At 46.3% G+C, this 25,738-nt stretch overlaps 1 protein-coding gene and 1 long non-coding RNA gene across 3 annotated transcripts in view; one reads left to right on the top strand and one right to left on the bottom strand.

Annotated features, from left to right (window-relative positions):
* Positions 1 to 626: 626 nt before the first annotated feature.
* Positions 627 to 25,738, top strand: part of LOC100114279 (isocitrate dehydrogenase [NAD] subunit gamma, mitochondrial) — a 29,391-nt gene continuing 4,279 nt past the window's right edge. Inside the window, exon 1 of one of the 2 annotated variants that reach the window (XM_031924398.2) lies at positions 627 to 1,061. The gene's annotated coding sequence lies outside the window, so the exon portion shown is untranslated. Of the gene's footprint in view, positions 1,062 to 9,886; positions 10,278 to 25,738 lie in introns of those variants that run through there. The other variant, XM_001599300.6, reaches the window with a different exon arrangement.
* LOC107980522 lies at positions 9,599 to 10,048 on the bottom strand. Its single transcript, XR_001728783.3, has 2 exons — positions 9,803 to 10,048; positions 9,599 to 9,722 (listed from the first exon to the last, which is right to left on the bottom strand). It is a non-coding gene; the product is annotated as an uncharacterized LOC107980522 (long non-coding RNA).

Raw genomic sequence — 25,738 nt, 5'->3', positions numbered from 1 at the left:
ATTATACACTTCTTTTTTAATCGATTTGGAATTCTCGGTAATTTTCGCTGACAAGCTTCGGCGTGTAATTCGATTCACCGACTCGGAAAATTATCGGCAACGAGAGGGAGGGAGTTGAATTTATTTTAAAAAACACAGCCGCGAGTACAAAGCGGCGAGCGGAGAAGCGTAATGAGCGTTAATTTTTCGCGAAATTGAAATGGCAGTCGTTACGCAGCGTTACAAAGTCGCGAGTGCTTATTACCAGCGACATCCACCCGCTGACCAACTTGAGCAGTCTTGTGGTCACGGAATATATATTAACGATGCTTGAAAATGCCATGGATCCTCTCGCTCGCTCGTTCGTCGTTACCTACGCGTGCATCCTCTGCAATTTCAGCGAGCCGACGGCAGTTTGTTCTTAATTGGTTTTGCAGCCGACTGCAGTTTATTAAATTACGTTTAGTTAAAACCCATTATAGAGAATATAAAAGATCAATTTGAAAAACTATTCAAAGTATACCCGGCTTCCTGGAACAATTTCGCCCCCATCAGTCAGCCTCGGAGAACAGCGAGACCGTAATCTATTTTCCCAATCTAATTTTCGCAAACGCATACAAACCTCTCAATGCCGTCTCTCTCCCGCTGCAGTAGCAGAGCCCGAGTTGCAGTGGCAACATCGCTCCCAAGCTGCGACAGCCACCGTGCATTTAGCGCGCGATAATAGCCATTACACAACTCGTAGCAGCCTCACCTCTGGCTCCCGGGGTGGCATTCGCTCGCCAAGGACCGCACTTACTCTCTCGTCTCCCGTACAGTCCTTGGGACGTCGATTTTCCATAGACGAGCCACCGTGGAGCGCAGAGAGACAATGAGCGAGAAAGAGCGTGTCTCCAGCGGTTCTCGCGAAGGATACTGCGGTGGTGACTTTTCCTTTCGGTAGTGTGGCCCTTTGTCAGGCCCCGGAACCCGTAAATCATACACCGGCCAGTCGGTGGGCCCCGGCTGTTAGCGCTTGCGTGAAGAGCCCCCGAAACCGGCAGGAAGCCGAACCCGGAATTCGGAAGGAGGCACGTCGTAATGTAAGTAGTAGCCAAGGATTTTTTCGCGCGTTCAACGGGAAAGTCGCAAAAAATGCGAGGCAACCCGTTTGACGGTAAGCGTGTGAAAAAAAATAAACGGCGTTAGGACCGGTTTGAGATTTTACGAGGGGGTATATGCGCGGTCGGATCTTTTTTTTCTGGGGTTGACTGTGAAAATTTATAGCGCTTTCGCCGGGAAAAATTCGAGTTTCGTGCGCTTGACTCGGATTTTTAGCTCTTACTCGTGCGCGCGGCTCGCTTCGCGACGGAAAAATCGACCCGCTAAGCCGTGGCCGATTTTTTTGTGTCGACCGTAAAACTTTATTAGACCGCTTCGAATACTTCTGTCGTCGAGTCGGTTTCTCGGGGATGGCTCGTGCTTACGGATTTTCGAATTTTCCTTAGAGCGCCGAGAGTGAAAGAGAGAAAAAAGGGGCAACCCGTTGAACGGGTGGAAAAAAAAACTTTGTATTCTAGCTGCGCGACGATGCCGGGATATTTCCCAGTGCCGCCTCGTGTTTTAAATTTTTACAAAGGCCCTCTTTTTATCTCAACCGTAAAACTTTATTGAGCTTTTCTCGGAAAATCCGTACGTTTCCACGTGTGGCACGCGATTTTTTTTTCTTTTCAACGTCGATTATAATCTAGTTAATTTTCTCATCGTTATATACGAGCCAAGCGTCTCGTCAAAGTAGCGAGCGAATTAAAGTATCATAGGTGCCATTAGACGCGGCAATTTCGCAATTTTGAAGATTAACCGGAGCGCCGCGAAAGCTCTATAATTTACGCACCGCGAGCTTAATGACAGCTGGCAACTTCTGCAATCGGCAATCAAGCTACTTAACGAATAATTCACTAACGAGCCTCGTCACGACTGTTATACACTTCTCACACACAGCATCTCTCGCCCATATACAAAGCGGCCACAACCAACCCGCATCATCCTCCGCCGAAAATTTAATTTAATTTTAATGGCTCGAAAACCTGTCCCAGAAACTCCGTCCCTCATCCCCTTCGCGCAATTTACGAAAAGTCCGGAGAAACGAGCTGCTCGGAATAATCGGTGCGAAAACCGCAGCGCGAGACGAGCATTAGAAATACATTAGGCTCTGGTTTTCCCAGGCGCTGCGCGCAGACGACGACTTATGCATCCTTAACCCCATGCCAACTGATTGCCGGTCTCGAATAATTGAATCCATGGGACCCCGCACGTGGCGGAGGATGGATATACGTGTGTGCGCAGGGCTTTCCCCTGCGAGGTAGTAGTGGCAGACGCGATGTTTCCCATGTCGTTAGTCTCCGGGACTTATTCCTGCTTTGTCGCGGCTCTTGAAGGGAGAGAGGGAGAGAGCGAGTTAAATATTTATCGAATGTGCCGGGACACAATGGGCCAAAACCGCGGCCGTGCGTCGACACGAAAATTTATATTTAAAGCTGTGCACGCGCGCGCGCCTTTTATATACTGTCTAAACGATATATATATATATATATATATATATATATATATATATATATAGAGAGAGAGAGAGAGAGAGAGAGACGGTGTCGCCGGATATTGGAACGGCTGCAATTTATCGGGGGATTATTTTCTGCGATTGTTGCACTTCCAAAATTAACATGGGAAGCGTCTGTACCCGCCGTTTGGTTATTGAAATAGAACGGTCGACTTTAGAAATGTGTTCATTATGTATTTAACAACTCCGCAGGTCACGAAAATGGCACGAAAAGAAAATAATAATTCCAAGCCGTATAACGTCTGTCTCTCTGCGTCTGCAATTTTTCTAGATCATGGATTGCAAAAAAAATATAAGACACGCGATATGCGAACAAAAATGAAAAGAGTGTACGGCTCGGCCAGTAGATGAAACGGAAACTAAAGAATCGAGGCAGTAAAATAAAGAGATACAGAAAGAGAGAGGAGTATAAAGAAAAAATATGTGCGTCGATCCCGAGAGAATTCCGTGCATTACTCTTTCTCTCTCTCGCTCTGTCTCTCTCTCTCTCTCTCTCTCTCTCTCGGCTCTCCCCATATACAGGCGAGTTTTATTTTCCGTTTTATCGTTTTATCGTCTTCGGCATCTCTCTTTGGATGTGATTGGATTGGCCGCGACGAAAAGTCTAGAGATAGTATTGAATTTTTAATACGTCGAGATCGATCGTCTCGAGTTGTTGATAATTGAATTCAAGAGCGACAGCTTCACCCGATGGGTTTTTTAATTTAATTTTGGCTTACTTTTGTCAGGCCGCCTCTCCTCGTTTTCACGAGCTTTGCATGTATGTAGGTATGGCTATGGCGCGTCGTAAAAAGTTTAATCAAGTGTTACATTGAACGCCCGAGTGTCTGTTTTTACGACGAATTTAGCTGCGATAAATCATCGACGACTGTTCGAGATGGAAAATTCGGCTGAAATTTTACTGCTTTTAATGGCGCGATATGAAGCTGATGTATATCGCGCGCCTCGCGCTCGCACGAAAATTCAATTTCCTCGTGTTTCGAAATGCCGGCGTCGAATAATTTAATATTACAATAATTCGACTGCTCGGCGTGTGTAGCTATTACGAATTTCGTGTCTTCAATATCTTTTTTTTCTTCGGTCAACCGCAAGCTCTCGCCTCGCGAATATAATAACGCTTTCATTACGCCCAAATCGCCTTGATAGCCTCTCTAATTTTCAATCACAAATAAAGCGCAGTAACATCGACGAACTTTTCTCCCATCGATTTCGATGAAAAATAAAAAGATCGAGCCCAGCGTCATCCTTGAATAAAAATAACCGCGCACTGCACCAAATATTTCCAGCGCCTTCCTTTTTCACCACACGCGCGACTGCTACCGCGGCGGATTCCTCGCGGCGATTTTATCAGGCGAGAGAGCGAACGGTTGCATAAATTTAACGAAATTATTAATGCCTACAAGTTTTCAACAAAGCCCGGCTAACGATGCAGCTCTTTCAAGCGCAGCCTCGTCGCGTCCCTGCGCGCGTATAAGCCGCCTCCTCAAAGCTGATTCAATACGGCTAAAACCGCGGCATATTTCAGCGCAACTTTTTTCCTCCTCCTCCTCCACGCGCATATAATAAATCCATTTGCCGCCTCATAAAACCTTCGATCGCGATGATAAATTTCCTTAATGCTGCCGAAAAAGAGTGCGTTGTACACAAAAGCGTGTGTTTCTGGGGGAGAGAGAAAAAAGAGAGAATATACCCGCTGGCGCAACAGGCGTAAGACCGCAGCTTCTTTTTTTTCTCTCTCCTTCGATATAAATCCGCAGCGTTGTGCCGAAAGCCGGACTGAGCTCGCATTTTCGGCTTACGGCGTTTTTCCGCTTTGTTAGGCCAGAGAGTCGGCCCGCCGCGTGTAAGCATTCGTTCGCGCGAGGAGATGAGCGCTGCAGAGGAGATTTTGTGAGATCCTTGCGAAAGATAGACTCTGTGTTGCGCGCGCGCGCGCGTATTTGTCATTCGGTGCGCGAGCGCGCGCGGGCAGGATACGCGCTTATCCCGGATCTGCGCTGATAAAATCGTGCGTCGCTTTACTGCGCGGAAAAGCTAGAGGGAAATTCGGAGCCGCGTGAAAATATAATGGAATTTTGAGTTGCGTTCAGATGCAAATCGTGGAGAGGTTTTGTTTTCTGAATGCAGAGCTCATTATCATGTTTTCCGTTTTACGACTTGCTTTGAAAATTTTTCCTGGAACGCTGTATGCGAATGTACGAGCATATGTATGGCATTCGAAGAAGCTTACGCTGCGCGATGCGACAATATCTCAAAACTGCCGTGAAATTCTTCCGAACCAACAAACACATTTGCATCGCGTTACATCCACAATAGAGCATGGAGTCAGCGTCGAAAAAGCGCAAGCGGCCAGAAAACAAGCTCTCCGCTGCAGCTTTTCCGTTTCGTCAGTCTGCCGCAGTAACCCCTGCGTGACGTCTATAATACATAAGTATACCCACACACGCATCAGCCTCAGAAGACGAGGTGCGAAGGTCCACACGCCTGTTTTCATAGGCTCGTCTCTAATCCGCCGGTCGATTCGTCTAGTCTTTCTCTCTCTCGCATTGTGCAACGTTTTTTTTCGCTCGGCTGGATCTATACATCTTCTCTCTCTCTCTCTCTCTCTCTCTCTCTCTCTCTCTCTCTCTCTCTCTCGCTGCGGCGCAATGCTTCTCATTGTTTAACGGAGCCGGTAATCCCTCGAATGGAGGATTACGCGCGAGTCTCGATTAGGCCGGAGAGATTACGCGCGCGACTCTGATGGGGGAGGGTATAGGCTCTGCTGCGACTGGGGGAGGATGTATCGATTTTCGAGATTTCGCGAAAATCGCGTGAGATTTTCTATGCGGTGTCGGTTTTTCCGCTGTACTGCGATCGAATTGCTGCTTTCGAGATTTTATTTTGTGTACGAAAATATGAGATGAGAGATTGCTATCGCGCTACACCGGTTATTTATTGTTTCAGCTCCCAGGCGCGACGGTGAGGCTCCGAAGGCTGGCTTAAACGAGATTCCGTAAGCCGGAGATTACGCGCGGAGGAGGGCATTTGTATTGATTCTGCGAAAATTAGAAAATCTCGCTCTCGCCGAGACTCGCTTCCTCCATTCCAGTCCCATCGGGCGTAAAATTAATTACGAGGATATCCGTCACGCCCGAAATTATCGATCCGGAGATAAAAAGAAATAAGACAAAAAAAAAAAACGCTTTTCACATTTGAATTTTCCCCCAATAGGGCACCGTTGCATCGTTTTTCACGGAACTCGAGCTACCAGATAACCCAAATTCAACAGAGCGGCACCTTACCCCTAAAGGAGCTACTTCGCTTATCTCGAATTTCAGCCTTCGCGCGATGGGATCTCGAAAGCTCTCGTATAAAAATCAAAAAGCAGCGATAAGGGTTATCGCATCAGCCTCATCCCCGCGTACACACACTCGTCCCATCCCAAAAGAAAACACCGCCCGGTACCGCGTCGCTGAGATAAGCGCGGGATCCGCATTTCTCTCCCGTTCGAGAGCGGCAACAAGGAACCCCCGGCCGTATTTAGGAAAAACACGGCATAATACGAAAATTTTCGCCGCCGCGGGATTACCCCGTGTGTATAGAGCGAGAGAGAGAGAGAGAGAGAGAGAGAGAGAGAGAGAGAGAGAGAGAGGGAGAGAGAGAGAGAGAGAGAGCTGAGAAATCCTAGGAAAACAGCGCGCGGCGGGGGAAAAAAGCCGAGGTTCCGAGCGGCCTAACAAAGCATAAAATTTCGTGATGCGTTCCCCGTGTATGTGTGTGTGCGTGTGCATAGGACCCTCTGCTGACGCTCGAGAAAACGGAGGGCCCACTGCGGCGAGGAATTATATTGAACCTATGTGGTGTGGAGTAGTGTATAGCCTCTGCCGTCGTTTTCGCGTCAAATACGCCGTAGACAAATTTCCATTGTCGCCCTCGGCGTCACGAATATGCGGGAAAGCGCGCGAAGAGACGCCTCTGAAAAAAGGACCGAGAGAGACAGAGAGATAGATGCATAGCGCTTTTCTGAGTGTATAGGCTAGCTCCGGGCACAGGGGACAGGTGGTAACCGGAGACGCTTTTTTGGAATCGCACTATTGTGCCCAGCAGCAGCAGCTCTTTCATTATGTGAGAGAGAGACTCTGGCACTCGGTCTTTTTCTTACCCTTGTGTGTGTGTGTGTGTGTCTGCGTGTGCGTATGTGTCGCATTTCTCGTGCGAGAAAGAGAGAGAGAAAGATCCTCGGGGCGCACATGCGCGAGAGGCGGCCTGACAAATTTCCGAGGCAGTTGGAATTTATGGGCTTTTTAGAAGCCTCTCTACGAGCTCTGGCTGCTATATATCGCTGATGCCGAGGATTCACGATGAAACTTATTATGCGCCGCGGTAACGGATACCGGACAAGTTTTCGGATCTCGAGCTAGGAGAGCGAGAGGGAGAGAGAGAGAGAGAGAGAGAGAGAGAGAGAGAGAGAGAGAGAGAGAGAGAGCTTAATCTAGAAAGGATTAAGACGAACAATGTGCGAAGGGCTCGACGCGCCGGGCGCATAATTTTGCGTATTAAGTGTGGCCAAAAGTATCGGATGAATTTCTCGGGAATTTCTTAATATTAACAGCACATAGTCGACGCTAGAGTGGTATGAGCGTGCAGCTGCCGGCGATTTTGATAGGCAAGTTCGTGTGTAAGCTGCAGCGCTAACAAGTTGCAAAACTTGTGCATTCTCTGTAATATAGGTATACTTACACGTCGCATGACAAGCCAAAGCTCGAAATTAAAAATCTTGATCCGGTATATGTGGAAACCAAGTTTCTCCTAGCGTCACTCTCGCATTATACGTCATTATTTCAGCCCGTAACAGGCCCCGAGAAATTACTCGAAATTTGTCGTGGCCTTCAAAAGCCAGCGGGCGAGTGAGAGAGCCAAACCTCGGCATGATCCTCGGGCGCGCACAAAACAGAAGTCGGCTTTCATAGTGTGCGGCCGGCGCGAGAGGGACAGTTTACGATTTTCGGGCAATGCGCACCTCTGTGTGGAGGCATCCGCGTGGAAAAGCTGACTCTTTTCAGTGCGCGACATATTATATCCAGAGAAACACACACCCTCGGCTCGGATGATTCGAGGAATTCCTCCGGTCTTTGTCGCGACACGGTAAATACGGTCGTTTTGTGAGAGTTTGCCCATTGTGCGCGGCAGCTCGGAGTGTCGGTAATTTGTTGTAATGAATTGGCCGGGGGCCCTATTGACGGATTGACTCTCAAAGGATCGCGCAGTGTGTTTGGAAGCCGAGAGGAAAGCATTAGTCGAGAGATCCAGCCGATGCTCTTCCGAGTTTGGCTTGTTCATCAGTCTGGCGTAAATTACGCACGCGACGAGCGATTGTGTGCGCGTTCTCGTTTTATTATTTTTTCTTTTTATTGTCGCGCGACAGTTTCTCGAGGAAATCGAGGCAGCGGATGCCTACTTTTTTTTCGGCCGGCTTTGAGGATTCGTAACAGGGTATATCGGCGTATGATTTATACTCTTCGAGATGCTAATGCGCGGGGTCTGTCTACACTGATCCAAGCGTAAAATTTCAACGCGAGCTTTGTGGTCCGGATCTAGATTCGATGATTCTGCGGTATACTTTGTCGCCGGATTCGAAAAACGAGCAACGCAACTATAGGCGCTCGCAGGCATGTACGTAAATAAATAACTAGAAATCCAAACGAGCGAAAAGCGCCGTGCACTAAATTTTAATTTAAATCCGACGCGGCGGAGATGCGATAGATAAACCGGCTCGATAATTAAAATTGATACAGCGATAAATAAGGAATATATACTGCGACGCTGTAGAGAGCAGCTACCAACATCCCAATACACACACGCGCGCGCGCGCATTGTGAATGCATAAATCCATCAAGCGCGACAATTCATCTCTCCCCTCCTCTCTATTTATTACGCGCTCGCGACAGCAGCGCTTGCGCTCGGCGTCGGCGATTTACATTATCCAACTTTATACACATATATTTCCCCGCATCTCGCGGGCGCGCGCGCGTTCGACACGATAATCCACGAGCTTGCGCTCGCGCGCGGTTCTAAAGTCCCAATTAATTCTAATTTTAAATCCCTCTCCGCCGAAGCCGATCCCGCGCACGAGATAAGGAATCTCTCCCTCTTTGCTGTCCCCTTCACTGTGTGTATGTGTACACTGCAGCGTGAAATTTATCTCGTCGCACTCGGCCACTTATTTTTCAGCCGGAAAAAGAAGCCGAGTGAGAGAGAGAGACAGAGAGAGAGAGAGAGAGAGAGAGAGAGAGAGAGAGAGAGAGAGCTCTAACACACTCGGCACACACTAGCCGAGCGTTTCTCGCGATCGCGTGTATGTATACGGCGAGTGTAGTCGAGGGAGAGAGAGAGGGAAAAAGGAGCAAGGGAAACGCGATGAAGAGGCGAACGTCGCTACACTCGCTTAACTCCCAATATAAATTCATCCGAGCGTCTCTCGCGCCTCGTAAACTTTTCTCTCTCTCTCTTTCTCCTCTCTCTCCTCTCTCTCTCTCTCTCTCTCTCTCTCTTTCTCTCTCCAGCCGCCCACGCGAGAGTGTCGAAGGGTTGAGCGTCATTCGACGCCTTCTCCCTTTTCAGCTAGCTCGCGCCTGCTCTCTATCTCTTTGTTTCTCTTTCTCTCACTGCGAGCTGAAACTTTTTCATGGAAGCCCGCCGAGATAGAGGACATTTCCTCGAGTCTTTCGTCTCCCCCGCGTGCAAAGCGTTACCCGAAAAGCCAGCCGCGTATATTGGGCAATCCCTTCGTAAATCACCGGTTTTACGATTCTCTTAACGATTCACGGCTGTATCTCTTATTCTCGTTCCGACGCTTTATTTATTCCTTTGCTCCTTTTGATTCTACATACACAGCGCGCGGAGGTGCTAGAAGTGTAACTCGGGATTTTATTTACGCGACGGGTATTCCGCCTCGATCGTTTGTATTATTTTCGGTGGGAAGCCGATGTGGTTTTTGCTTTGTTTGTAAGCGGTCGGATGAAAGAGAGAACAAACTCTGGGTTTTATAGGTTGGCTGTATTTTTTATTTAGATTAATTCGAAATTTTTACAATGTGGCTTCGGTTTACTGCTGTTGCGCCGATTCACTATTTTACGCTGCTCCGTTCCTTACTCGCTGGCGCGGCCTGAAATAAATTCGTTGAGATATCGAGTACAATAGATGGAGTATAATTATGCGAACAAAATAATAACTGATTCTGCTTACATTCGGAAGATCGTTCCAGGCTTCTCCGAGCGGCTTTATCGCCAGCGCGGCTGCTGTGATGATTAAGATCGTCAACAAGAGCGCGAGTAGCCTCATATTTCTTCTCGTCACAAGATTTACCGAACGTAGATAATAGTCGGATAGAACTTGACTCTCGAACGGGCCGGACGACTGTGCAGCGTTTTATACTGTTTTTCTCGTCACGGTTCGTGATTTTTCATAATGCGCTGCTCAATTTGCATCCGTCGCGCTATACGTGTCGTATCTTAAAAATTGTTTGACTATATAAGTTTTCGTTACGCAACGTATTTTCTCAAACGTCGTATTCGATCCGAAAAGTGCAAAGGAACACGCTGGCAGTTATATTGCATAACCACACAGCTCATCAGACCAATAAATCTGTTGGCCGGCGGTATCATTGAAAGGAATATCCGCCTTCTGTCTTTCCCAAGCCGTATTTTGCCAACACACGGGAGTAAGTATTCGAAAAACATAACGCGCGTATACGTGACACCTGGACGTTTGGCCGCGTGTATAACAAGCCGCTCCTCTTGCGCAACCTCGCCGCCGCGGCCGCTTTAATAAGTGTAATTAAGCAAAGCCAACCGGCAGCAATTACGCGAACTTTTGTTCCCGACGCATCCCTCGCCCCCACGACTAACGCATCCCATCCGAGAGAGCAACCCTCCTCTCCTCCTCAGCGTGAATTCGGTTTTACGACGCGGCGGTATACCGGCCCTCTCGGTCCGCGCGAGAGATTTTCGACTCGGCTGCACGAAAATTGCCAACGGATCGTCGAAGCGTAATTTAGGGGTCCCGTATCTGCGGCTAATACGAACCATACCGGCCTGGCCGGAGAGAGAGAGAGAGAGAGAGAGAGAGAGAGAGAGAGAGAGAGAGAGAGAGAGAGAGAGAGAAAGAGAAAAGAACAGGAAGGCATCGCGGCGCTGAAAGAGAGCGAGAGAAAGTGGCCGCGCGCGGAAACAATGCGAGAGTCTCCGAAAAGCAAGTGCGCGGAACAGCTCTGCGGTATTTTGCGGGGGATACTGCGGTTCGAGTATACCACCTCCCGCGCAATATACTCCGCAGAAGCGGATACCTTTTTTTCCCGCCATCCCTCGTTTTCCCTGTGGCTCGCCGCACGAGAGAAACTCTTGTAAATCATAGCTCGACGGGGTACGCACGAAATAGCGAATCGCGATCTATTCCGGCTGTCCATCTTAACGGTAGCCTTGTTGTCGTCGCTCGGCGGTTTTCCTGAGGTCGACCCTCTGCACATCGTAGCGTTGAGAAGAAGAGAAAACGCTCGGAACGAATCGCGCTAGATTTATGGCGATCCTTCAAAATTCCGCGCGCTGCAGCTCGGAAAATGACGGCCTTCGACTTATTATCCGTGCGTGTGCTTTAGTCAACACGTGCGCTCGAGCGGGGGCTTTTTTGACGATGAAGTGCCGGAGCGCGGGCGTAATATTTTAACCGATGCGCCTGTCAGGGGAATGTTATTTCAATCGAGCACGACTTTTGTGACTTCTCTCTGACGCGATGTAGAGAGAGACGTGAAGGGAAGGGTTTTGAGTGCGCGGAGAAAGGCTTTTAATTTATATGGCTGGGAATCTTGTTTGCTTTGCCGATGCCGTACACGAGAGAGTCACTCGGCTTTTGACTAGTTTCGAGTAAATATTTACCTTGTCGCGAGAGACGGATATGCTTTGGGATTTTATGAAAATTAATATCGCCACGACGGGACGGGAGTAACTTATTTTGGACTTACGCTCTCAATCGCGACGAGAAAACACGTTTGATCGATCACGAAGTATTGGCTTTCGTCCCACTTGAAACTTTTGGACTGAAGTCTCTGGCTGGCGACGAGTATAGGTGGCGCATGACCACTTTTCTGTTTTCCTCGATGCAAACTGTCTGCTAAACGTTATATTACAGCGATGTACCTTTATGCCAAAACTGCCTTCTGTTGGGCTTTCTACTCGAGCCACTTATGTTATAACTGCAATCGCTAAATTTTCTTTGCATACGGTAAGCATCTTGTAAAGTGTATAGGGAAATGATTTTGCATTCATTTTTTGTTTCCTCCTAGAGGAAGCTTTGTAATAGTAAAATTTTGAGTTTTGTCAAAACTTCTAGCAAATACTTCTGGGTGCGTTAGAAGTTCAAATCAAGCGTTTTTACATAATGTCCGCATGGATGTATGTGTGTGTGTGTATGTATACCGTCAATACTCCGTCAATATCAATAAAATTTGACATGCATATAATATATTGTTGGATTCTGAATTCGGGAAAAATAGTTATTTTTTATTTTCTCAACTATTTTTTTAAGGCCATTTTTTGATTTTTGAAAAACACTTTTTTGCGTTTTTTTCAATCATTCCATTGTTACAAACAATTCAGCTGAAATGCATTTGAAAGAGAATAAAATTACTTACTTTTTCCCGTTTGGTCCTCGGGATCGACCGCTTTGTTCGACAGATAAAATGAAAAAGGTGATTTTTTTTTTAAATTCATAACTCTGAAAATAAACATCATAAACTCACAAAAAAATCATGTCGATGGGTCATGTGCCAAACTATATCCGATTAAAATTTCAAGTGATTTGACTACTTATTTTTTCAATAATAAATCGAAAACTGAAAAAATGAGTTTTTTTTTGTGCCCCGATTACGGACGTAAAAAGGCCTTATTGCACTTGAGATTTTGGGAAACAGTAGATATTTTATGTGTTTTGGCTAAGTTCATTGCGCAGCTTTCAAACCCCTATGGTTCTTAAGATATCAAGGTTTCAATTTTTTTTTGAAAATGTTTTGATTCCTTATATCTCTAAAACAATGTAGTTAAATGCTTCAAAATTTTATTTGGTGGTTCACCATAAAAAAGCTATCTGCTGCTCAAATTTTAAACGATTTTGTCGAGCGGTTCTTAAATAAAGAGCTAAAATGTAAAAATCGTTTTCTCGAAAATTGCGCGAACGACCTATCTAATGAATAGCCTGTTGTTTTGATGGTTAGGTTGGTTAGGAACACATGTAAACATGCGTGAATTTCCCTAAAAATACATTGACGTCAGTGTTTGTGTTCTATAATAAAAAAATAGAGAATTCTGCAAACTTTTGGACAATGAACCATCCAAAATTTATATATTAAATTACGTATCAAAAACCGCCTCATACATTAGCAGGCGGATATACTGTATATTCAAACAATATTTTATTTATTGGACCTATAAATTTAGTTGGAGGAAGCTACATGCCAATGAATTGGCAGCGGTTTTTTAAATTGGTTTATCTAATTGGTATATCTCCAGCTGGTTTATATACGCTTCTGACGTTCAATATTTTTTAGAGATCTTCCTCGGGCTTTCAATAATCACTGCCATTAGGACAGAGCTTTTCTCCCTGCATAGAGAAATTAGCGAGGATTTACGCAATTGCCGAAAACGTTTAACGCGCGTAATGATGATGACTGTTGAAAGTGTAATGAGAACGAGCGTAAATTATCTTTCATATAAAGTGTCCTTAAAGCCTCCCTGATATTGGACGGACATTTTTACGAGATGATTGAACAATCGAGTTACGATCGTCGACTCGCTAATAAAGAAATTGCAATTTACTTAAATTACGTGTTACACTTGAGTTTTTTTTCTCATCCTCGGCAATTTCGCTATACACTCGAGGACAGGCTTGCGTTAAGTCCCTTTTAAGTTTCCGCGGAGTCCCTCTCTCTCTCTCTCTCTCTCTCTCTCCCTCTTTCCTCCTCTCCCGTATTCGATTAATCTTCGTTTTAATACAAACTCGCGGTGAGCAGATGCGGCGGCGGCGGACCACCGGCAAACATCATTATAAAAGCCAATTGGTCGAAATTACGCGTAATGTTCATGATTATTTACTGGATAACTGCTTATTAGTAGAGTAATGCGATGTTGTCCTTGCACGTGTAGAAACTTGCCGGATAAGTCGCGAAAATTGAGGAATTACAATCTCGCGGATGTGCGTCCGCAGTCCTGCGAGGCGAACTTTTTCATGCAATTTCGTAGTTACCAGCTGCTGCTGCTGCTCGGCAAATCAGAGCAAGATTGTCTCGGTGCTTTTTGATTGTCCGCAATAATATGCTCGAAGTAATAACGGTGGTTTGCATCGTATAGGATTAAAGAGCAATTCAGAGCAAAGCGGAACCGCGCGTGTTTCAAGCAGCCTTTTGTTTTATCAGCGCTTGCTCATCAATTTCAGTCACGTACTTACTATCGAACAATGCCACCAAAGAACTTTACGTAAGTCGCAAACTAATCCGTACGAACTCGTTCGAGGTTTTTCGAAAGAAGAAATGAAATTCAGTTCGACTTTTTCTTCCAAAGTAAAAGAGAGCGCTATACAGACGCACAGTGTCGTGCGTGGCTTGTAGTCGGACGCGGAAAAAGTCCGGCGAGCCAAAAAATAATCCGGAGCAATTTCGACACCTCCGGTGTAACTTTCTCGCGTAATAATATAATAACACATTTCTCGCCGCTGCGGCCAAGCAGCAGCAGCTCTTCTTCCCGACGCGCTTTTCGAGGGGCCCATAAAGCATCTTCTCTCTCTACGTGCGCTTGTATTTTTGCGTACGCAACGCGTCTTCTCTCTTTTTTTGCTCCTCTTTTCAAAAGAAGAGAGCTCTTTGTCTGCGCAGCGAGAGCCATTTCGTGCCAAATTGTTATAAAAAACGGCGAGCGCAAACTACAATTATTTTGGATATATTGTAGAACTAAGCCGAGCCAGAGGGGGAGACAGACGCGTTTTTGAGGCAGCGAGAGCAGGCTCTTTGCATTTTGATCTTCGAGGTCGCGCTTGCTTTTTTGGTTCTTGGCCGAGCGCGCTTTTTTCTTGAATACGTAGAAGCATCCTTGAGCTATATCCTCTTTACATACGGATGGGCAAAAACAATTTTTCTGCGAAATTTCCACGCGCGTGTAAGTACGAATTATCGGCTAACGAGTTACCAGGAATGTGCAACGCTCTTCGGAGCTGCATATGACTAAATTACAACGTGCTTTAATCGTTTTTGGAATCACTTTGTTCGGCTATATACTTCGGGTTCCATTTACGTAAAACAAACCTCGTCTCAGTAGACACAATCCTATCGCTCTCGAGTACCCACGCACAAGCGAGCAACGCGTAGAAATTCATTAAAAACCCACAAAAGCCCGCGCGGGAGTTTCTCTCTCCAAACGAAAGTCGCCGCTTTGTTTCTCAGGCGCAGCTTGACTCGCAGAAGTTAATGCACTTGCGCTCTCTCGCGCTGTATCCCCTGGGACACATTATGCACACCGGAGAAAGAGCGAGCGAGGGAAGGAAGAGAGATAGAGAGAGAGAGAGAGAGAGAGAGAGAGAGAGAGAGAGAGAGAGAGAGAGAGAGAGCTGGGCTATTACTTAATTTACTGCGGTCTCGCGGTGTCGGCGCTTTTTGTCCGCGCTTTTGCATTTTACGGCCGCGCGTGGGGCCCCGGCATGCTGAGCCCCCACGAATAATTGCTGCGGGCCCGCGCGCGATCGACGTGAAAATTGGCGCGAGAGAGCACGACTCCAGCTAGAGTCCGGCGTACTTAGAGGAAAGTTAAAGAGCGCGCGGTTATTATGCTCTGCGCCGCCGCGCTCCTCGACCGTTTTTTCTTCTGCCTTTTTCTTTTGCGAGTAGAGAGAGAGAGAGAGAGAGAGAGAGAGAGAGGGAGGACGAAATAAAAAGGAGCGGAGAGTACGAGCTTTGGACTGCGAAGCGTGCATAATTAGCTTGCGAGTGGGTGTTTGCGAAGCGCAGGGCTTAATTTAATTTTAGGATGAATTTTTTCAACCATGTTCTCGCGAACGATTGCAATGTATAGAAATTCGAAACTCTGCTTTCTCTCGTAGCTGCCTTTGTGCTTTCGTCTTATATCTCACGGAAGTCGCTTTCGTGGGAGGTGTGAAGTAGCAAGATAAAGACGAAGAAGAGAAGACGAGGAATAATGCAGACAATGGAAGAGATATTATATTGTACGCAAGCGCGAGCGAGTATTGTGATGCGCAGGAGGTGATAGAATCTGACGTTCCTCGAAAACATTTGTATATCGTAATTATTTTCTTCATTCGAAGATTCACCGGGTTCGCTTATCAAATAATTATTTTTTATGTTGAGTTTGTAAGAGGGAAAGCCAAGGAATTGAGTGAGTTCCTTCATTATACACCGCGTGAGATTATAATACTATACCTATGGATAAGGTGGGGTCGCTGCGTTATCATTTCGTATCAATTTCACCAATCAGAGGGAAAGGAGCAAACGTGATATAACGCGAAGACATTTAGATCGGTGACACTGATTCGGAATTAACTCTTTGCCCTTGTACGACCCGCTCGCGCGGCTAGATTATCCACGCGCAGTAGCTTAATTTTCGAATATCCCTTGAATATGCCCAAATTTTCGGGGGTTAAAAATGTTTTTGTCTATAAATTAAAATGATAAGCACAAAAAATCGGCGATACATCATACTCTATCGAGAAATCAAAATACCGCCAAAGTGTTATTTTTTCTCGAAAACCTCGCCATCGTAGTCGAGCCGAGCGAGCGAAAAGAAGACGAAGCGACAAGCCCGCAAGACGGGACTGACAGCCGGAATGAAAGAAATGGAAAATGAATAAAGCGGCAGCGGACGAGAAAGAGGTAGAGACCGAGAACCTCGTGTGCGCGTGCGTGCTTAGATTCCAGGGACTACTGGAGCCGCAGCGGTGATCAAGAGGCAAAAAGGGACTCGGCTAGCTCCACGCAGTATATATATATATATATATATACTATATCCTCGATTTCACTCGACTGACGTGCGCTCAATTGGCCCCGAGGAAATATTATTATTCATAGGAAGAGACGCGAGGAGCTGGTTAACTGGAGATCTCCTTTGTTGTCTCAATGCGATTATACCTACGTGTATGCGTCTATAGAAGTCGAAGAGATCGCGCCTCTCTGTCTCGATTTCCTGTCGAGTGCTACTGTGCCCTCAACTCTTTTGCTTATTCAAGCGCGTTGATCCTTTTTTTACTTCTTTCGCTCCTGCGGACAGTTTTTCTCTAAAAGCTGTGCGCTCGACGCGTGTAAGAAGGGTTTGTCTTTTCTGCGGTCGCCCCGCGAAGGATTTGGTTTTTTTTTCGGACGAGACTCGCACGAGCTGCGGCAGTGATTTGTGCGCAGGATGTCTTTTTCACGCTAGAAAGAGGGAGAGAGCCTTCTTGAACTTATTTCTCATCCTACTGCGACCCGAGCAAAAAATCGCGAGGATGTGCGAAATAGTCTGATTAATTTTAGTTTTTAGACGAATGGAGCAGCAGGCGGACTGACAAAAAATTGGATACATATATTTTGTGGGCATATTATAACGTCGGGAGATCTCGCGCGGGGCCCATAGTAATATGTAGATTAGTGTGCCGGTGTTGCGGCGCGCATATGTTTTAATTCTTGGAGAATCCGGATGTGTAAATTCGCCTACATGCCCCGGCCGCTTGACAGGTTGCTAAGAACTCTCACACTTTTTCGGAATGATTCAACCGCGTCAGAATGCCGGGCGAATACTTCTTGTCAACCGTGAGGCTGCTAATAAAGTAGTATTATCTACGATAATTAGGAAAAGATTCTTGATCCTTCGTGCGGCTATATGCCGCATTATTGTCTCGATTCCGCGAATTTTCTACGTCTGCGAATCGATTTCATGTATCTTTATTGATTCAGGGAATGTTTGGTGGAGATGTGTTTTTTTTTCTGAAGAGCGCGTGTATTGGATTGGAGAAATGGGAAAGTACGCGTTTTGAGTAGAATCGATGCGATTTAAAGTTCGCTATTTGTGATATTTGTTTCTTTATACCGGCGTATAAATTCCGCAAAGCCCGCTGACTCACCAAAGCGAATATATGACGAGGGATTAATGCCTGCAAAAATTGTTTGAAAAATTGATCCATCATGGCCGAGAAAAAGACGGCGTGTGCGCCATCGAAAAATATTTTGGACTGGTCTTTTCCTCAGCCCTACTTTTGTGAGCAAAGACAGGTGGCGCAGATGCAGATTAATTATAAATATCGCACCCGGTCGAACGTTCAATCGCTCCATTGGAACAATCAATCTTTAAACAATAGACCCTGCGCGATATCGCGCCGCAAAATGTCTTAATATCTCGTACATACATTACACGGCATTACGGGCCGATCATTTATCGAGCCGGCGCGTCGATGCAGCGCTCCAGGGAAGGAGCACGCGCGCGCGCGTTGCGGCGTGGATTTTTACAGCCGCGGAGCGCAAATGTATAATTCCGCGCGCAACAATTTCCTGATGGCCTCGTCGAAGCGCCGGCCCGAAAGGGGCAGAGAACCGCCGGGAATCGGGATAATCTTTCGCTGAAGGTTTCGATAAATAACGCACCGCGAGCGACCAGCGCTGCGGGCTCTCCTTTTCTCCTTCTATACTTTGCCGAATCTTGCACGCAACCTTCTATATTGCTTCTCCTTTTGGCTATATCTATCGCTTCCTCGGCTTTCGCGCGGTTTACTTCTTTGTGCGTACCGTTTGCATGTGGGTTTTTTTCTTTCTTCACGGCGTTGCTTGATTGTCAATTTCGCGAGTCCACTTGATGCGATTTCACCAATCGCAGTATTATTTTTTATACTTCAACACGCTAAAAGAAAATTTATCGTTGCGAAAATTCCAGGATAATCACCAAAGCCGAGTGAAATTCAAGCACACGAGAGAGAGAGAGAGAGAGAGAGAGAGAGAGAGAGAGAGAGAGAGAGAGAGAGAGAGAGTTCAGTTTGCATAGATTAAGCGAAGATTAAAGCAAGAATGAACCTCGACATATGGGCAGAGCCCGTCGAAATTAAAACGGCGAGCAAATTAATTTTTCAAAGGGAGCCCGCGTTCGCGCGTCATCGTGTTGCAACCCTCGCTTTCGGCTAGCCAGCTTCCAATTTTCTATACTTTCCTCCATTAAAATCTAATTCCGTCTCTCCCATACATATGCAATAACCAATTACAGCCATGAATTATGCAAAGCCGCGCGCGCAAAAGTGCTGCGGACCTTTTTCCTATGTATATGCACCATATTATGTTCCCGCTCATATAAAATAATCTATGCGTCGCGGGGGCAAAATAACAATTAAAAGTCTCAAAAATCCAAAGCCCGCCGAAAAAATCGCTCTGCGCGCGCGCGCGTTTGAAAGTATAATATAACCATCGGGCAATTTCGCGGCTCTATACGACCGAGCCCTGCGGCTCGCGCGCGCGAGTCTGAGAATTCCTAGTCCCGCGCGCAATCGACACATTAGGGCTCCGCTGCGCTTCGGGCCCTAAACGTCCGAAAATTGGCCACACCGCCCGACCATTAAATATGTGTGTACGCGCGGCTCTATCTGGCAACATTTATAATTCGTAAATAACAACGTCCAGCCTGGCGGCGGCGCTTGTACGCCGTAACTTTTATACCTTTTAATACGGCCCGGCGAAGGCAAAGCGAGCGAGAGAGAAGAAGACGAAGGGGAAAAACGAAGATCGCGGGATGAAAACGGCGAAACGCGCGTATGTGCGTGCAGCGGCGATGAAGATGAGAGTAGAAAGTCCGCAAGTGAGCGTGATGAGGCTTGTTTACATAAGTCAGTTTTAATAGAAAGTTCTTAATAGGGGGCTCCCAGAGCTTTTTTTCTCTCCTTCTTGCTCTCATGATCGTCCTCGCATCGTATATGGGCCGCCATCGTCTTTGATGCGGCGCGGGCAATATAGGCGCGTTTCTTTTTTTTCTGCCCGGCTCGCTCGGTAACGATGAGTAAAAGTCGAGGAGCGATTGTTTTCTTAATTACTTTTAAGTGGTTCAATAAGCTAATGGCGATCCAGGATTTTTATTACAGGTTATTACGTTACGGAGAGGAGAAAACTATGAGAGACGAGCGGCGTAATTTTTGTGTAGAATAATTAGATTGTGGAATTCATTTTATTTACGACGCGAAAGCTGAGGTTGACCATGCTTTTGTAATTTTTTTTTCGGAGTGTGCTTTGCTCTGATTAACTTTTACTCAAACGAATAAAAATAAGAGTTTCAATAAAAACGTTTCTCAAGCATTACCATACCTTCTTACGGGACCCACTTGCGTCACAGTCGTTCGGAAGCTAATTCTCCGTCGCCATTCAATCGAGCTTCTATACACCAAAGGATCTTCAAAATCGAGACTTTTACGACATCGTGCTTATTCCAAGCCTTATTTACTCTCACACGCGCAATCATCGTTAATATAATGAACAGCAGCCGAGTTCACGACGTAATGATTTTCCAAGCCGCTCCGACGGGACGTCATTTTTCAAATTACGCCCACACTCCATCATAATACGCGGCGCTCGAGTCTCCTCGAAAAGTTTCGATCGTTATTGTTTACAACACACACAGCTGCCGCTGTAAAAATCTCTTCCGGCCGGGCGAATAATAAAAGCTCGGGGAGGATCCCGAGCGAAGAGGAAACTGGTGGCAGCAACAACAGCGCCAGGCGGAGTCCGGCGAATCCGTGCGTACAGGACCGAGCGAAACCGCGACCGCGGAATTGAAATTCAAATTAAAAATCCCGAATTATAAAATTATCCTCTGCGTGGAGGAAACCGCGCGTAAGCGAGGAGATATACACGCAGGGAAAAAAAGACCGGCCGCAATTTTCGGGCAATTTCGTGATGGGCCAGGGCCAAAAAAATAATAACCTGCCGCCGACGGCAACCATATGGTCGCGCGGATAGAACCTTCGGCTCTTTCTTCCTCCTGTTTCTCTCTTTCTTTTTTATTCCTTCTCCACCTACTTCTCTCATCGTCGCCGTTTAGTATACCTCTTGCCGATACACTCTCTCGTCTCTGTGTCTTAAGTGTACACATATGTGGCGCAAGGGTCGGGAAAAAATTCACGGTTTGGGGTAAACGTATAGAGAGCTCGACCTTCTTCGGCCGGGGACCATCATGTAACACGTGTGCGCCATTTATCGGCATGTGTGCGCCGTCGCCGCTTAGCTTCGAGGAAGATGGATCTTCCTGCGCGCGAGAGCGCGGTTATTATATATTAAGAGGTATCGCTCGGATAATGGAAGGATGGATCGTATTTTACGTAAGAGTAATTATTGACTTTGGCTTTCCTTTGAAAGTGATTGGCCTCCGCAGTGGAAACAGTAAAATCTGAAGTGCTTTCTAACGAATTTCGTTTAATTTGATGGCTGCATTGTTATTACGTTGTGAGAAAGTGAAATCGAGCAAAATTAAAAAAATTATTATTGATCGTGATCTCGATCCCCATCATTGCCTGCGAGTCCAGCGCATATTTAGCAATTTTCGTTATTCGTGCGACTACCCCAAAACACGTTAAATGTTATGATCGGAAATTGTCATGCCTATATGATTAAGCCATTAAAATATATCAACGAATTATACACTGCAGTTTAAATGCAGTCGATTTTAAATTACGACAGCTCGATCCCCCAAAGCATCCCGAGATAGAACGAGCCACTTATAAACACACCTCCAAAACTATGGCTCGTCCGCGTAGCCTTGAAAAGCGAAAAAAAGAATAATATTTTCCCCGGCGCGCCGCCGAAAAGCAGCGAGCCGGAGTAAAACCGATCGCCTCGCCTCTGCAGCCTTCCTCGAAATTAAAGCTATATGCATCGGCTTTGTGGGACGCGCCTCTCGCTATACATATACTCGACGAAGATCGATCTTCCATCGCTATATTCGAGCATGACTCGGCGGTGGCGGCACACGCATGTATACACACGATGATGGAGTGGGCTCGATCCGACCTTGCGATTAGCGGCCGCGTGCGTGCGCATTTTTTCGCGGCCCCGACGATCATCCCGATTGACACTGCGCGCTTCGTTTAGCGGATTTCACGGCGGGATTAACTCCTTTTCTCACAAGATTAGTCGCTTTCAGCCGGTCCTCTTTAGGTGTCCTCGCTTTTTGTGCAGGGCCGTCGAGCCGAGTGTTGATCGATGGACTTCTTCTCCGTGGCTTCGATGTTTAAGAGACTTTTGGGTGTGGAAAATGGGACCTATCTGAGCGGCTGTGTTTATCGAGAGCTCACGACTGTGTGGCATCGGGAAAACAACTTTTCTCGGAAGGCAGTAATTCGTTACGCAATCGACTTCATCTGCTTTTTTTCTCTCTTCAAAAGCGTCGCGAGGGAGATCGATCGTTTGAGAAATAAGCCGTTTAGATAAGGTAAGATAGGTGTACTCTCGGGGTTCTGTAAAAATCATTTAATTCACGATATCATTAGCGTGTGGGCAAGGAGAAAACGTCCAACAACCACGCCGTCGGCGGGTACAAAGGATTCGGCGCTACCATTTTTTCCCCATCAAACGGCAATTACGCGCTCCCTTTATAGAGAGCTTGGGAAACGCTCTGAGAAACGAGAAAAAAAGGACGCTCGTTACTCCGATTATTTAGAAAACACATTCGGCCTATATCCCCCGCATCTATACGTTAAAAAGCTGTATATTTATATAAAAACGATCGAAAAAACTACCGCCCCTGTAGAAATAATAAACTTTTCCATTTTATATCCTCCTCGTTAAAACTCCTTAATTGACTCCATCCTTTAGCGAGCAAACAAGCGACCGGCTTTTTATCACCCCCGCGTGTATACACTGCCCTGATGCTCGAATATACCCGAGAAAAAAAGGAGAGCCACACACACAGACGTCGCACTTTATCACCTCGAGTTTTTTCATTCGATCGCGCCCGCGCAATAAACATAAGTAACCCGCCAGAGACTTTTCTATACACTCGGATGAAAAACCCGTAAGTCAGTCAGAGTGTATGATACAAGCGAGAAGAAAAGAAAAAAAACGAGCAATAAATAAACTAGAGCAAACGCGGCGTTACGTAAAGCATTATAGAGTATACGACGTTCTGGACCCACCTCTCGAATTTTCGCCGCAGCATCATCGCGGCCCGAAGAAAAGAAGAGAGCCGGCATAGATAAATCCGGCCGCGCGCGCACGAGTGCCATATGTCGGGAAAAGCGCGCTTTCCCGATTTTCACCGCGCCACCCCTGCGGCGCCTTGCAACAGATGGTCCGAGAGAGAGAGAGAGAGAGAGAGAGAGAGAGAGAGAGAGAGAGAGAGAGAGAGAGAGAGAGAGAGAATACCGACGGACTAGATAGAGAGGCATATGTCGGGGTAAACACAGCAGAGGCGGCGGCACAGCGAGAGGCTACGTCGGGGTGATAGGTTTCGACGCTGCGAGGAATGCGAGTGCGAGAGAAGTGTCGAGGACGCGTGAATGGGAGATAGCGGCTTATTTTGATGGCTGCTGCTATATGGGCTATTAATAAACGATGCACTTTGTAGATTCGTAGGTATACTTTTGGGGGTTGCGCGGCTTTGTAGGGATTTCGGGTGCATTGTGCGATTTGGGGATGAAATAACGATGAATATTTTATAGTTTCTTTATTCGAGTGACCGCAACGCGAGGGTTGTTTTATGTTAGCCGCGCTGCTTTTAGCGAGGTTTAATTAAACGTGTAAATCTCTCCCGAGGAAAAATATACGCTCTCTAAAGAAATTAAAGCGCACGAGATAATAGTTTGCAATTAGAGCTTTTAATTTACACCCTCGAACAACCGTGTTCGTAAATTTCGAACGAATATAAGTTCGAATTTGTACAGATTCGTTAAAATGTAAGGCGAGCCCGCAAAGTACCATTCTTTTCCCTCCGTAACGACCCTCCTGGTGGCTCCTCAAACGGAACCCCTAAAGACCTTGCACTTCGCTCGACTAAAGCGATACAAAATACATAACGTCCGCGCGCGAGATTGAACGATCACTTTGAAAACGAAAATAAAGAGAGAGAGAGAGAGAGAGAGAGAGAGAGAGAGCAAGGGAGGGTCACGGGCCAAGAGCCACACGCGCGCTCGCTTTTTCAAAATCTCTCTCTCTCTCTCTCTCTCTTTCTCGTCTTTCAATGGACCGACGAGAGGAGCACAGGCGAGTTCCGCTATATGATACACGTTACGAGCGTGTGTGCACATATACACACATGCACGCATGCAGCCAGCATCGGGGACCTTTTTCTTCCTGCTGGCATTCAGCTGCCTCCTGTCGGGAGGATGCGACGTCGAAATTTATCGCTCGCATCGCGCGCGTTAACGCACTCGTAGGCATCCTCTTCCTCTCCTCGACTTCTTTCGTGTAGGCATATAATCATTTTCGTGTACACGGGAGGTTCCGTGCGCGTGTATCAACGGATCCAAAACAGAGCTGGCCAGCTTCGAGGAAAATTCGTCGGGCTTTTGGTGTTTTCCAACGAGTATTTTGTATAAACACGCATTCGAGATCGTGAAATACGAGTCGGGAGGCGCGTCAGACGAATTTTTCTCATCGGGATGATGGTCAGTTATCTAGTCGCGTAGAGGACGGGATGCATAGTGGATTCCGAGAAGCACGCGCTAATGCGCGCCCGGAGATCCGAGGCGGGATCGTTAGTTTTAACTGCCTATAGTTCTGCATAAAAGTCTACTATTAAACGGTGAACTGCAGACGCGGTGTAATTCAAACTAGCCTCTTTTACAACGCGAATGATGTCAAGCTTTTTTTTACGTAATTACAAGAGCGCTAATTGGGACCAAGTTTTAAGAATTTTCATTTCTTAACAAGCTCACTTATTCGTCGTCATCGAGCGGCGAATACACCATACGAGTGTAGTATACACCGTCTCACAGTGTGTATTCCTACAAGAAAAGCAAAGAAAGAGAAGCAGGAGATTGATGCATGCATGCGCGTATATCGTGAGCACTCACTCGAGGGAGAGAGAGAGAGAGAGAGAGAGACTCCCGAGATAGGTTTCTGTCTTCTCTCTCTCTCTCTCTCTCTCTCTCTCTCTTGCGGGCTTGTCTTTATTGTTATTGGTATGATTATTACGATGATCGAGGATCTTAATTCACGTAATTACCGGCATTTATCATCGGGCTTGTTTCTCTCTCTCTCTCTCTCTCTCTCTCTCTCTCTTTTTTTTTTTGTTTCACCGCACTCCAGCACTCGGTTCCGCCGCGTTTTCAGCAGATTGATTAGTTATTCAATTTTTAAGGAGATCCTTAAGCCGCTGCTAAATGATTCTCGTGTGTGCGTGTATCGTCTTCGAGTCCTTTATACTGAAGATGATTTATTTGTTTAATCAGGAAAATGGTAATTCTCTCGACGAATGGCTTTTCGATAAGGAGGAGGATGATTGATATCGCGTGCTCGCCGTATAGTGTGTGTAGGGCTCGCGTATGCCCGTTGGGAAAATCAATTGAACGTTAGTTTTAAAATATATGGCCGACGTGCCCGAGATACTCTATGTAGATTTGCCGTTTAATTAATTGTTGACAAAATACTCGTGTACGTCATATTTTTTTTCTTCTTGAACTCGTATGCATCAGGCATCTAAGAACTCGAAAAGACCATTAGGGCTTTATCTTACGCTCGCGAGTGTAATTTTCTATGCGTATAGGTATGCATGTGTCGATGAAGAATCGAGTCGTTATAAGACCAATAGGTTAATATAACGGCGAGAAAAAGGAGAAATTTGCGCTAAAAAACAGATGCACTTCGGTATAAGTTATTTGGAAGCATATCGAGCCAATTTAAGAGTATACCGAATCGAATTAAACGACTCTTACATTGTTGCAAATTAGCGTTAATGGACGAAGCATTAAGATAAAGCAAGCCGCGGAGTCGTCGATAAATGGCTTTCAAGCGATCCACGCACGCGGTGGTACGCGCTCTTTCTCGTAAAATAGAAACATTTTACGCGGACGATAAAGAATGTCATATAAGATATTTTAAAATCCTCCCGCGGGCACAATGAGAGAAGACGTGTAAAAAAAAGACGCGCTAAAAGGATTTTAAATCAGCGCGCGCGAGGGAGAACACGCGCATAAACG

The sequence above is a fragment of the Nasonia vitripennis genome, chromosome 1 (genome assembly GCF_009193385.2).
Source record: "Nasonia vitripennis strain AsymCx chromosome 1, Nvit_psr_1.1, whole genome shotgun sequence".
Taxonomy (NCBI): domain Eukaryota; kingdom Metazoa; phylum Arthropoda; class Insecta; order Hymenoptera; family Pteromalidae; genus Nasonia; species Nasonia vitripennis.
Note: the sequence above shows the minus strand (reverse complement) of the source record. Positions and strands in the feature narration are given on the sequence as shown.